This window comes from Nannospalax galili, unplaced genomic scaffold (assembly GCF_000622305.1).
Source record: "Nannospalax galili isolate Female #2095 unplaced genomic scaffold, S.galili_v1.0 scaffold415, whole genome shotgun sequence".
Lineage (NCBI taxonomy): Eukaryota > Metazoa > Chordata > Mammalia > Rodentia > Spalacidae > Nannospalax > Nannospalax galili.
This window is the reverse complement of record NW_008337494.1, coordinates 2,250,667-2,264,510: the sequence shown is the minus strand read 5'-3', so window position 1 is coordinate 2,264,510 and position 13,844 is coordinate 2,250,667. Positions and strand designations below refer to the sequence as shown.

The window sequence follows — 13,844 nt, the reverse complement described above, 5'->3', positions numbered from 1 at the left end:
CTTCATTAAGCCAAAAAAAATGTATTTCTTACTTTACATGACCTCTGTCGGGTATTGCAGTCACTGTAACACAAAGTAATTAATAACAAAAAATTAGTGGAGAAGTGGGATCGTTGCTGTGACTAAACCTAACCACGTGGTCCTTAGACCTTCAGAACTGGGTTTGTGGGAGGAATTTGTAGAAGTTTGGAGATGAAGTGAGACTCAAAAATAAAGGGGAGTGCCAGGACTGTAGCAGGGCGGCCGAGGCCCTCGTGGCCTCAGACTGGACAGAATTCAAGATGACCAATGAAGAACCTTTTCCCTAAAAGGTTCATCTAAGTGAAACAGACTTCAAAGTAATGGCACAGGATTAGTTAATTCTCAGACGGAAACAAGATGAAGCTTATATTAACTCAAATGATGTGACTGGCTTAAGAGAATCTGAGGAAAAACTAGAGCACAACAGCAGGAGCCTGCACACAAACAAAACATCCTTGTCATGAGACCAGCAACCAAGGTACAGGGGATGCAAGAGTGTAGTACTCAAATCCAGTACCTCAAGCAAGTGCAACAGCCGAGTGTTGCTCTACTGAGATCAACAATGGTAGACAGACTTGTTTTTCCTAAAAATGAAATGTGAACTGGAAGAGACTAAAGACAAACTGGAACGAGCCCCACATGAACTGAGTACCTGCAAGTTGACACCTGATAGGTAAACATCATACTCTCCAACCAAGACTCTCCTGACAGTCCCACCTCGAGAAAGCTATGGTCAGACAACCAAGTACTCATTTCCACACCAAGACTCAGACTTTTTGAACCAAAACCACCACTTTCTTACACTGTCTGGCTTGTGTCCAGATTAACCTTGTGTTTCAGCCTTTTTCTCTTCCCCTTCCCCTGGCTTCAGAGGCCTGATGCCGTGGGACTATTCCAAAGAAGAGGCCACCTCCGAAAAATGCCCTTTCTAGAACATGTAGACACTTGAGAATGTTTCTGTTGAAGAAAATGGAGAAACAGAAACTTAGGTCTGTGGCACATTATATCTTCAGACATTTCAGAGAACTGAAAACCGAGAGATTTTAAATCATGAAGCAAACATGTAAAATGTAAAAACGGGATATGCATCGCTCTTTTTAACCTTGAACATATTGACTTAAAGACACTGCATCACTTATGCCATTAAGGCTGTGGACTTCATGCCTGTTGAACTACTGAGTCAAAACTCAAGGTGCATTGCCTTTAAAGGGTTTCCATGCCAAGAACTAACTTTTAATAGTTATGAGAAATAAAATAATATCTACCAGGGCTGGAGAGATGGCTCAGCAGTTAAGAACACTGGTTACTCTTGCAGAAGACATGGGTTCGAATCCCAGCACCCACATGGCAGCTAACAACTGTCCATAACTCACTCCAGTTCCAGGGGATCTGAAAGCCTCTTCTGTCCTTCGTGGGCATTGCACGACACGGGTGCACTTACCTACATGCAGGCAATACACGCATATACACAAAATAAAAATAATAAAAAATATTTAAAAATAATAGCTACCATTGCAAGTAGTGCATATATTTAACCAATTAGCTTTGACTTCTATATTACATAATGGAGCTTTACATCTGTGTGGTTTTTATCAATGTTCTTTGAATGGTTGTAAAAGCTGTAGATATCATAACTGAGGAATATACAGACATGAAGGTGTTTTCTCAAACTTCAGATTTAAACTGTTTGAAGCATTATAAACATTCATTTCACAAATAGTATGTATTAAGGACATTGGCCGTGATAAGACAATGTTTTTTCCCAGTAAACTCTCATCTCATCAGCAGGCACATGTTAACTAGTGTTGTCATTAGTGTTAAATGGGGGAATGTGTTCCTTCCGTTGTATTTGGACCTTCTGTATTGCATTCTTGTTTTTAATATTTTATTTGTTGTTTTAAAAAAAATATTGTATTTCTTATTTTTATTTTATGTGTATGAGTGTTATGCCTGTATGTAGGTAAGTGCACCCGTGTCGTGCAATGCCAGCGGAGGACAGAAGAGGCTGTCGGGTCCCCTGGAACTGGAGTTACAGACAGTTGTTAGCTGCCATGTGGGTTCTGGGATTTGAACCTGGGTCTTCTGCAAGAATAATCTGTGTTCTTAACCGCTGAGCCATCTCTCCAGCCCCATTTGTTACTTTTTATGTGTATGAGTGGATTGCTTGCATGTGTTTAAATGCACCTGTGTTGTTCAATGCCCATGGAGGTCAGAAGAGGGCATCAGATTCTCTGGAACTGGATTTACAGATGGTTGTTAGCTGCCATGTGGGTGCTGGAAATCAAACCCAGGTCCTCTGCAAGAGCAGTCAGTGCTCTTAACTGCTGAGCCATCTCTCAAGCCCCTTGTGTTACACTCTTGATATTAAATTAAATGTGCCTTGAAGTAGTTTTTTTTTAAGTTCAAGGAATGCTCTGATAATTTGGTTGTACTCTTAACATTTTAATATGGGGGGCTACGGAGAACAGATCAATTTTGGAACAAACTGTTCTATGATCTTCAAAGTGAAGGAAAAAGCTGTCTTGTTTAAAATACTTTATTCCAGCTGGTATAAAAGACAAGGAGGCTTGACATTTGGTCCCAGGACATTGCAGAACTTAATGTGGGACAGTCTCCCAAGGAACCTGCCAGAAGACTGGGAAATAATGTGGACCTGTGGGCTGGCCTAAGGGAGACATGGTGAAGTGATAAAAAGGTACAGTGACCATTTCTATCAAATCATTTGCTCATTTAGCTGAATGAGGCATTACTTTCTTCACGCTTCCATCCAATCCTGGAGGTGAATTTTCTTTGTCAGATCATTCTGTAAGTCATGAATCTGAATTTTCACTTGGTGATAATGGAATCCAAGATGAGTAGAAGATAAATGTTCTAACTTGTCCCAACATTAAGTGCAGTTTTAAAAAGGATGACTTAAGTTCTCTCTTAAACATTGAAATCAATTCAAACAGATAAAAATTAATTGTGGTGTCAAATGCTTGTCCAGAAGAATCAAGAGCTTGGAAAGAAGCTGTCCCAGGCTGTATTGCACAGCTTGAAGCCAAGTTGGCTCTATACAAGAAATAGAGTGAGGAGCTTAAAGGTAGTCAGGATGAACTGAATGACCGCTTCATTCAACTCAACAAAGAAGTTGAGGATATACAGAGTATCATTCTAGTTCTTCAGCAATAACCGAAGGAGACATGCCAGCAGCTGGCTTGGTACCAACAGCAGCAGTCTCAAGCTTCAGCCCCCAGTACCAGCAGGACTACATCTTCTGAACCTGTAGATCAGGCAGAGGCCACAAGTAAAGCCTGCCGTTGTCTAGCAAATGGACCAAGCAACAGCAGCTCCTTGTAGCCAAGGACATCTGGGTCTGGATTTCACAGGGAGGGGAGTGCAACTGAGGATGACTTTGCTTCTTCTCCATGGAACAACAATGAGGCCTCCTACAGCTCAGAGGAAAGAACTGGCAGAGGAGGTAGTAGTTACATATACCAACTCAGTGTGGTGTATGAAAGTGCAGACTCTCCCACCAGCAGTGAAAACTCTTACACACCACTCAAATGACAGACTCCAATCATGACCCTCAAGAGGAGAAATCAGTGAGTGGGAAAGGTAATCAAACTGTGGGTTCCCTTCATATTCTGAAATGGCTTGGACACAAGTGTAAATGTACAAGGTTCAGTTTTGTAATATTTTTCGAACAAATTTTTATACAGTGTCATTTAATTTGGGAAAGGATACTGTCAAAATATGTATGCATATTTTTGGCAAAATTTGCCTTTGTCGGTGTGTTTTTGTTTGTTCTGGTTTTCCTCTTTTTTTTCATTTGTTTTTATTGTTTCAATACCTCAGCCACTTTGAAAATTATAACAGACAATGACTTTGAACGTTGCTACAAGGACATTTTGTGTAGGGTCAAGTAATTTTTATATGTGTTAATGTGAAGTTGTAAATGAAAATCTTTCCTTCAAGTATAACACAATGATGTCTGTATAAATCTGTGTCATCTAGAACCTGTGCTGTATAGGACATTCTTGTTCATGCTGTTATAACTTATGCACCATTCAGACTTGTTAGAGTAGATGTGGTTTTATGACTGCCAAGTTTGCCCAGTACAGCAGGGCAAACTTTGGACTTGTTGATAGAGTCCTATAGTAGTTTCAGTGTTAGATACAGTTTTTCTGTGCATTTGTCTTTAGGTGACTAAAAGTTTAAGAAATCTGCTTATATGGTTAATCAGTTTTTATGAACTCTTGTATCCTATTAATGCATACTGCTCTCTGACTCCAGTATATCTTACCTGTACTGACCAAACCTAAATAAAGATTTTTATTACAGTTCCAGAAAAAAGTTTGGAGATGCAAACTGGAGAAGCCCTATAAGTGGAGATTAGTGGAGATTCTGGTGGAAGTTCAGAAGACCAGAATGTTTTAAACACACAGATCATGAAGGCCAGGCTCATGAGGTTTAAATGGAAACAAGAATCTAATGGAAATTGGACTAGACGCCATTCACATTCATTCTGAAAAAGAGTTGGTCTATGTTTTCCTGGGTCCTGAAAATTTTTAGTCATTTAAAATAAAAAATAATGGACTAATCAATGTGGCAGAAGAAATGTCAAGACAGCATAACATTCAGGTTATGGCATGGTTATTACTAACTGCTTTTAGCCGGATTTACAGTAAAAATCTAGAACAGAGGAGTAAGACAGCTCATTAGGTAGAGATGCCTGTGTACAGGCCTGATAACATAAGTTCAGTTCCTGCATCCCACAAAGTTGCAGAAAAGAACTGATTCCCAAGAGTTGTTTTCTCACAGGGTTTGTATGCATGCTGTGGCATGTGCATGCCTGTACATGCACATGTGCATGTAATGAAAGGCCTCCATGCCACCATGAACTAAGTCATTCTTCCATACCTTCTGTATTAGTTACTTTCTGTTGCTGTGATAAAATACCATGACCAAGGCAACTTATAGAAGGAAGAGTTTATTGCGTTTATGATTTCAGAGGGACGAGTCCAGCATAGTAGAGGAGGGATGGCAAGAGGCAACCAGAGCAGAAAGCTAAGCACTGATATCTTTAAGCAGGCACAGGAAGCAGAGAAAGGGAAACAGGAAATGGAGCAATGCTCAAAACTTATAAAGCCTACTCCCAGTAATGAGCTCTCTCCAGCAAGGCCACACCTCCTAAAACTCTACAAACAGTACCCCAACTGGGCCAAGTATTTAAATACTTGGAGCCTATGGGGTACATTCTCATTTAAACCACTACACCTTCCCTGCCACAATGCACTGAAACCATAAGCCAAAATAAATGCTCATCTTTAAGCTGTTTCTGTTAGATGTTGGGGGTCACAGCACTGAAAAGGTAAACACTACAACTGGTAAATGACAAAGCAAAAATTATAATCAAATGTGTCTGATCGCAAAAGCTATGTACCTTTGACCATGCTAACCTACATCGCTTGTACTGTCTAGTACTGATACATTTACAATGGTATTAGGGCTTTCCTCTTCCTCTCACTGCTCTCCTATCAATAATCAGAGGTATACATCTTCAACATGAATACTCTGATGGTTAATTTCATGTATAAGTTCTCTAGGATATGAAGTGCCTAAATAGTTAATTAAACATTATTTTTGTGTGTGCCTGTGTGAGTCTTTAAAATTAACATTTAAATAGATTGAATAAAGCAGGTTGTCCTTCCTTATTGGAATTGGCTCATCCAATCTGCTGAAGGCCAGAAGAGAATGAAAAGCCGAAGAGAAAAGAATTATTTCTTCTCTATTCTTTCAAGCTTGGACATCAATCTTTTGTCTTTTAATTTACTATTGGCTCTCAGGATCTCAGACCTGCAGATTGCAAATATTGGACTTCTCAGCCCCCATATGATCCAACTCTTTGTAGCAAATCATTGTGTGTCTATATCTAAACTATCTGTAGCTGGATCTATCAATATATAGATGATAGAAGATAGACAGATATTGATGATAGATAATAGATGATAGATAGATAGATAGATAGATGATAGAGATGATAGATGATAGATAGATAGATGATAGATAGAATAGATAGATGATAGGTAGATAGATAGATAGATAGATAGATAGATAGATAGATAGATAGATAAATGATAGATAAATAGATGATAGATGCTATTGGTCCTATTTCTCTGGAGAATTCAGATGAATACATATATCTAGTATGAGAACACAGAATAGTGTAGAGACTAAGTTACACACAGATGGATTTAAGACAATCATGCTTAATATGATGTATAATAGTATATGAAGTATAATATAGAATGCCAGTTTCTTTACTGGTAAAAGGGGTATAACGGAATCCATCTTCTCCATATTTTGATGCTAGTTTACTTACTGCTAATGGCTCATCCCTCTCTGCTCACATTAAGAAAAGCTGAAAAGAAAGCCAAGCCTTTGCTGTTGTTGGAAAATTTCACAAAATTCAAACCAAGTGTGGGAAACATTACACTGACTCACAAAAAATATTTTTTTTAAGAAAGCCAATCTCCTTCTCTTGATCTCTTTCAAGCCACTTTTTTATCTTCTTAGGAGACATTATGCCATCCCCAGAAAGCCTCATAATGTGAATAAGGAACCTTCTTGACTAGTAGAGACAAGTTGGGGGTGCTGCATTTCAGACTTGACCTCCCAGTCAAATTTCAGGTAGGGATCCTTCTATTTCTGAAAAGCAGCCATAACAATATGAACTACATCCAAGAATTATTGTACAAATTAGATATGGTGTAATAAAATACAGACCTTTGCAACCAGAGTGGAAACTCATAAGGTTATGGTAAAATCGAAATGGGTTGATTATAAAGTAAGTTAGAAAAGTGCTTTCATATTACTCAAGCACTTTCTAAGTGTTTGATAATTAATACAAAGAGCCCTTACTGATACTTATTCTTATGTGTAATCAATGTTTTAATTTTTACACATGAAATAAAATCACTACTTGGAGCTTCAAATTATACCTATTAAGAATTTACTTGAGATCTGGTGTACCTGCAATCCTCTTACAAACCAGGTGCTTCCCAGGTGTCATATTTATGAGCCTGGGCATAGCGATATGTTGATAAGAACCTGAAATTCTGTTCCCTTGAGGCAATATCCTGGAGAATATGGAGGAAGGCTAGCATTACAGAACAGAGCTTTAGTCCCTTGAGGAATGGAGACCTCCCACAAGGACTCTGAAGGTGGTGAAAGAGAGGAGTTGAAATGCAGTCTAACTTACCCCACCTGCAGAACAATGCAGTGACACGTTTCCACACACACCCCTAAAAACTGTCTACTGAAAAAGAAAAGAGATCCATAACTGCAATTATTAAAGCCCCTCAACAAGAGTTCCAGAAGTAATTGAACTAAATGGAAGCCCAAGGAGTCTCAAAAAATATTAACCATAGTAGCAGATTTTTAACTTGTGCCCTTCCTCGTGGAGGCTAAATGCACTTAACGTAACTCCACTACAAGACCCAGTTGTGGCTAATCTATAATTCTTTTTCAATGAATGCCCATAATCCTTGCCCTGACATATCTATGAATTGCAAAGAGCAGAATGAGGCCTGAACTGCATTGAAAAATACCAAGTCCTAGCTGGAGAATTCGCTGAGAGCTACATAAGGTGACTTGGAAGACCTCTAGGAAGGAGAATGCTCTATGTCAGAAACATCATCATAGGATGTCTGGAAGATATCAGTTTAACCCTTCCTTCTCCCCAAGTAATAATGTATTCTTCAATGAAAGAAATTCTCCACAAACAGTAAGTAACATCTGAACTAAGATGGGCCCTTGGTCCATTATCATCAAAGGCTTTGATAGTATTGACAGTTCCTAATAAGGAGAATCACATACGGTGATCAATGTGTTTTTAACTAGAAAATCTCTACCAGACACATTATACTGAAATACCTAAATTTCTGCATGGAAGACTATTTCCATTTTGCTTTGCTTTGCTTCCTTTTTCTCCACTTCCTCTTCCTCCTTCCATTTTACATAACTAATGTTCTTCTACAAAGGTGTATTCAGTGACCAAATCATAAGAAGTTTCTACCCCCTAGGAAGTGTTTCTGCAATATGCAGGATAATGTTATGTAATAGAAAGTGATTTTGGATGATAGCTCAGATGGGCATTAAAATACATTGAGGTTGGGGATACGCCTCTGTGATGGAATGCTTACCTAGCATGCACAAGTTCCTAGATTCAATCTTCAGCACAGAAAAAGTAGACCAAATAAAATATTAAATTATGTAGAGGGAGCCATTCTCCTTAACATTCACTTGATCCCTCTAAGTATTTCCAAGGTAAACTCTGTCTGCAGCTGGTCTTTTAGCAACCCTCTAAGCAGGACTTGGAGACCAGGAAAGACTTGAGGTAACTGGGAATTTTTTTTCTCACTTTTTCTTTTCTTTCATTAGATTTAATTTTGTAGTTACATCTCTCTTTTAACAAGTGATGCTTATCTCCCATTTTATGGTGGTTACATGAGGTCCCCTTTCCCTAAAGAAAAGTATTTGTTTAAGAAAATGAGCAGAATGGCTCCACAAATAAAAGTGGTGGGAAGAAGAGTTGTTCCACCATCCGTGAGGTGAAACAACCTGAGAAGCCCATCAACATTCACAGGTACATCCAAGGAGCAGGTGTCAAGAAACCCTCGGACACTAGAAATACAAACATATGCCAAGAAGGACATGGCAACTAATGATATGTCCATAGGTACCAGGCTCAAAAGAACAAGGAATTTCTCATAGTGCATCCATGAACAATTGTCCAGAAAACATAGTGAGGGTGAAAGTTCACCTAACAATCTCTATACTTTAATAACCTATGTTCCCATTACTCCTCTCATAAATTTACAGTGATTTTCAAATAAAGTTACAAAAATAGCAAAAAAATCAGAATAGTATTAATAGAGGTGATGCAAAACTGTGGCAAAATTTATGAAGACAGCACATTAATGACAGAACTTTGGGAATACTTGTGTGTGTGTGTGTGTGTGTGTGTGTGTGTGTGTGTGTGTGTGAAGTTCAGAAGTTGATGTCAGCTATCTCTCTCTCTTACTCTCTACCTTATTTTTTGAGACAGCATCTCTCACTGAATCTAGAACTCTTTGGTTAGGACTGCCTATCCAGCAAGTCCCAAGGGTCCTCCTGTTTCTGCCTCCCCAGTGCTCCCATGACAGGTCCAAATCCACACTACCAAATCCAGCTTTATTTTAATGGGTGGTGGAGATCAAATTCAGGTCCCCATATTATCATGGCAAGCACTTTACCACCTGAGCCATTTCCCCAGGCTTAGGAATATTTTTTAAAATATCACAATGCACACATAATTTACAGGAAATCACATTTCTAGTTAGTTAACTTTGATTCTAAACCTTCACCTGAAAGGCCTAAAAATGGCAGGGAAAGGTGAAGCCTGAAATGCCAAGGTGCTTTCTCTGGCTTGCGGCCTCGTTCTTTCTCCTCCCATTCAACTTTCCAATATATTTGCTTCATCTTCAATGTAAAAGCTTCACCATAAGATAGTGGGGATATACTGTTGTATGGGCCATGGAAATAAGGGCAAGGGAACTATTTAAATCAAAAAGTTATTATTTTGCTAAGCATAGTGGCAGCATTCAAGATAGCTAAGGTTTGAGGTGAGCTTGGACAACATATTGAGTTTGAAGTCAAGCTATGCTACATGATGAGACTCTGTCTTAAAAATAAATAAATAGCCAGGCGTGGTAGTGCACGCCTTTAATCCCAGCACTTGGGAGGCAGAGGCAGGTGGATCTCTGTGAGTTCAAGGCCAGCCTGGTCTACATAGTGAGTTCCAGGACAGCTGGGGCTACAGGGAGACCCTGTCTCAAAAAGACTATTTCTGTTCTTTCCTCATTAAAACAAACACTAGACTGTTTGGGTTACTTTTTTTAAATATTTTTTTATTATTTTTATGTGTATGAGTGCCTGCATGTATGTGAGTGCACCCATGCCGTGCAATGCCGCAGAGGTCAGAAGAGGGCTTCGGATTCCCCTGGAACTGGAGCTAAGAACAGTTTGTAGCTGCCATGTGGGTGCTGGGAATCGAACCCAGGTCCTCTGCAATAGCAGTCAGTGCTCTTAATTGCTGAGCCATCTCTCCAGCCCCTGAAAGTATCTTTAAGTTCAAAGCTCTATCTTGAAATCAAAGATCTACTACAAATTGTTTTGTAGTTAATGTAATGTTTAATTTTTAATTATCATTAAGTTATTTAGAAATAATAGCAACATAACATGATTATAAAGGCAGGAAACAAAAGAAAGTATACTAATAAAAAATTTATACTTGAACTTTATTCCTCCCACATTTTTATGTTCAATTTTGTTTTTAGGTTTCATGCTAAAATACGAATGTTTATATACTGCTTATGCATATGCTTATGCATTCATATGCAGCACTATGAATCTGAATTTGTCAATACAGTTTCCTGCAAATGGGTATTATGCTTTCTCCTGCTTTTCTCTACTCCTTCAGTTTAAAGAACTCCCCTCAGCATTTCTGAGTCTGCTGGAAATGTATCCTCTCAGGTTTTTTTCCTCTGGGAATGTCTATCTCTCTTTCCTGATGTGATTTGACTATGAAATTGCCCGACAGACTTATGTGTTTGAACACTTGGTCCCCAACTGTTTGGAAGGTTGTGGAAACCTAGGAGGTGAAGCCTCAGAGGAGGAAGTAGAACACTGGAGAGGGGCCTTGAGGTGTTATAGTCTGGCCCCATTTCCTGTTAACCCTTAGCTTCCCTCCTTACTGTCCCCTGTTCCTGCCACCACGCCTTCCCCATCAAGATGGACTATATCCTCTTGGTACTGTAAACCAAAATAAACCCTTTCTTCCTCACAGGTATTTGGCCACAGCATCAAGATAAGCAATGGATATACTTCCTAAGGGATAAGTTTGTCAGATGCAGCATCCTTCACTGTCCATTTTTTCCCCCTTCAGTACTATGAAACTCTCATGATATTCTCTTTTAGCCTATAAGGTTTCTGCTAAGAAGTTCTTTGTTAGACCTTTGGTGTTGTTTTTCTCTTAATGACTTGGGAAGGTTCTCTTTAAGTACCTTGGAGGCCTTAATGTCAAATTGGTTGAGTAGAATGTGTCAGTTAATTTTTGACTCTACTGCATCTAGAAATGAGTTCTCTAGGTTTGGAAAGTCAACTATTACTGAATAAGCTTTCTAACTTTTGATATTGTCAAATTCCTAAAAAAACAAATATATGATCTTAGAAATTGTCTCAAAGTTCCCACAAGCTTTCCATATTGTTTTTTTTTTTCTTTTCTCTTCTCTAACTGCATATTTTCATATTTTGAGATAGCATAACTTTGAGCTTACTTGTTTTTTCTTTGGTTTGTTTTATTCTACTCTTAGTGGAGTCTATTGCATTTTTAATTAAACTTGGTATGTTTGAAATACAAGGATTTCCATTTGAATGTTTAAACTATGCATCTGTAAAGTTTAGCTATTATAATACGGAACTGTTTCTCTGTTTCCTTGAAGCTCATTGAGTTTCCTTAAAACTGCTATTTTAAATGCTTTGAGAATTCACCCATATTGGTTACTATATGGTAGGTTTCTCGCACCTTATTTTGACAGATGAGGTCATCATTCCTTGAAAGTTCCTAATACTTGTTGGTGTGCAGCATAATTGGTACATTAAAGAACTAGGTATTTTGAGTCCAATCCCACCCACGTGGTTGCCATCACTCTGTTCCTGCTTTGGGACTAGCCCCGTTCATGCTGCTCCATGGCTCACATCTATTTGGCTTAACTAGTCAGAACCCACTCACTTGGTTGCCATCTTCCTGCTTCAGGACCAGGCCCATTTGCACTGCTAGAGGGGTCCCAACTAGCCTGCCTGGACCATCCAATCCCTCCATTAAGAATCAGATATTTATTCCAGTTGTCGTAATTTGACTTTGTGTCTGTCCATCTTGAAATTCTAAGCATGCTGCTTACCTTCTTTTAGCCTACAACCAATTTTTTTGAGACAGGGTCTCATGTACTTCAGGCTGACTTGGAACTTGCTGTGTAGACCAGGCTGGCATCCAAATCATAGAGATTCACCTGCCTCTGTCTCCTGGGCCACTATGCCTCGATGTAACCCCTTCTTATATTCAGCATTGGAAGGCACACTAAGTCCAGACTTGCTGTACCAGATCTGCTATAGATGTCTTATTGATATTTTCAGCACTATAAAATATTCCAAGCCCAGATTTGTCTTAAACATACAGTTATATTGTTCAGCATCAACTAGAGGAGTGCCCCCGCAAAAAGGGCAGTCCATTCCCACAAGTCTCTGCCCAGGGTTAGGGTAGGCCTAGACACCTCATTCATAGTCATCAGTAGTCTGAAATCAGGAAGAATCAACCACCAGCCCCTAATTCACAGTAGAAACATAATACTCATGCCATGCTGATAGCTACCAACACCACAACATTTTATCAAACACTGGGCCCACAGCCCACTGAGATCAGCCTCTACCAAGACCAAGGCCTACACTGCTATGTGCTGCCCACAGCTTGGATGACCCCATGGCCCAAGGCTGCTGCAACTAGCTACAAGGATGCTGACCAGAATAGAAGGTGGATAGACTGGAGTGCATGTCTTTTCCCAGCACCAGTACTTATAACAGAGGCTCCATCTATTGGCACTGGCCTGGGCATGATGGCCATTAGGTATTTTCCACTCTTAGGTTTCACCAGCTTGGCACTGAATTCCAAGGCAAGGTCCTGTGATTACTATCTGGTTCTATCAGCAGCAAACGAAGTCTTATTCTATGCTATGCTGCCCAAGGTTGCAGTTACATAGTGGTTAATCTTGATTATTAATCTGACTAGATTAGAATTAATTAGGAACCACTTCTCAGGGCCTATTTGTGAGGGTGTTTCCAGAGAGGATTAAAGGAGGAGGGGAGACTCACCTTGAAGTGGTTGGCACCATCACCTTGGCTTGTGGCCCAGACTAAGTAAAGGGGTAAAAAGGAGAAAGCCAGGACTTCATCTCTCTCTGCTTCCAGAGTTGCCCAGATGTAAGCAACAGCTTCATGCTCTCACCATCATGCTTTCTCTGTCATCATGGACCATACCCTCTCAAACTGTAACCAAAATAAGTCTTTATTTGTTTTCAGTCAGGTGTTTCATCACAGCAATGAGAAGAGTAACTAATGTAACTGGAATTAGTGAAGGCAGTCCCTTAGCCACCAAGCCTGATGCTAAAGAAGGTCACTCGTAGACAATGTCTGTGACTAGTCATGGCACTTGCTAATAGTCTCCGTCGGCACACCCAGGTATTACAGTCACAGGGTCTGCGCAGTTTGAATTGTACTCAGACATATGCCAGAGAGGAAATTTACGCATCCATCTCACTAGGGCATAGTTTTCTGATGGGTACTGAGGCATGTATAGAGCTCTGTTTGCAAGCCCTGCCCTGGGGATAACCATGCTGCTCAAGGTTGAAGAAATAACGGGAGACAACCTTGGCCAGCAACACCAAAGCTAAGCTGATTCCATCTGAGTGTCACAGCTACAGGGAAGAACCTGTGCAATCTGGAAAGGCAGGTAAAGGAGGGTCAGGCCCTAGACCCTTCTCTAAGGCCAACAATTACGCAGGCTAAAAACTTGAGTTTATCTCACTGAGACATAGGTCTCCACCTATTACCAGGGCATATCTAGATGCTTCTGCTGAGAGTCCTGGCTGGTTAGAGAGGGCTTTATTTTCTTCCTGACTTTGGGTCTTGCCATGGCAGACCTAGAACTGAGCTTCAAGGCAAAGTCCTGTTTGCTTCTGTACCATGCT

At 39.8% G+C, this 13,844-nt stretch overlaps 1 pseudogene; it reads left to right on the top strand.

Moving 5' to 3' along the window:
• Positions 1 to 281: 281 nt before the first annotated feature.
• LOC103733737 lies at positions 282 to 3,696 on the top strand (annotated as a pseudogene).
• The last annotated feature ends 10,148 nt before the right edge of the window (positions 3,697 to 13,844 follow it).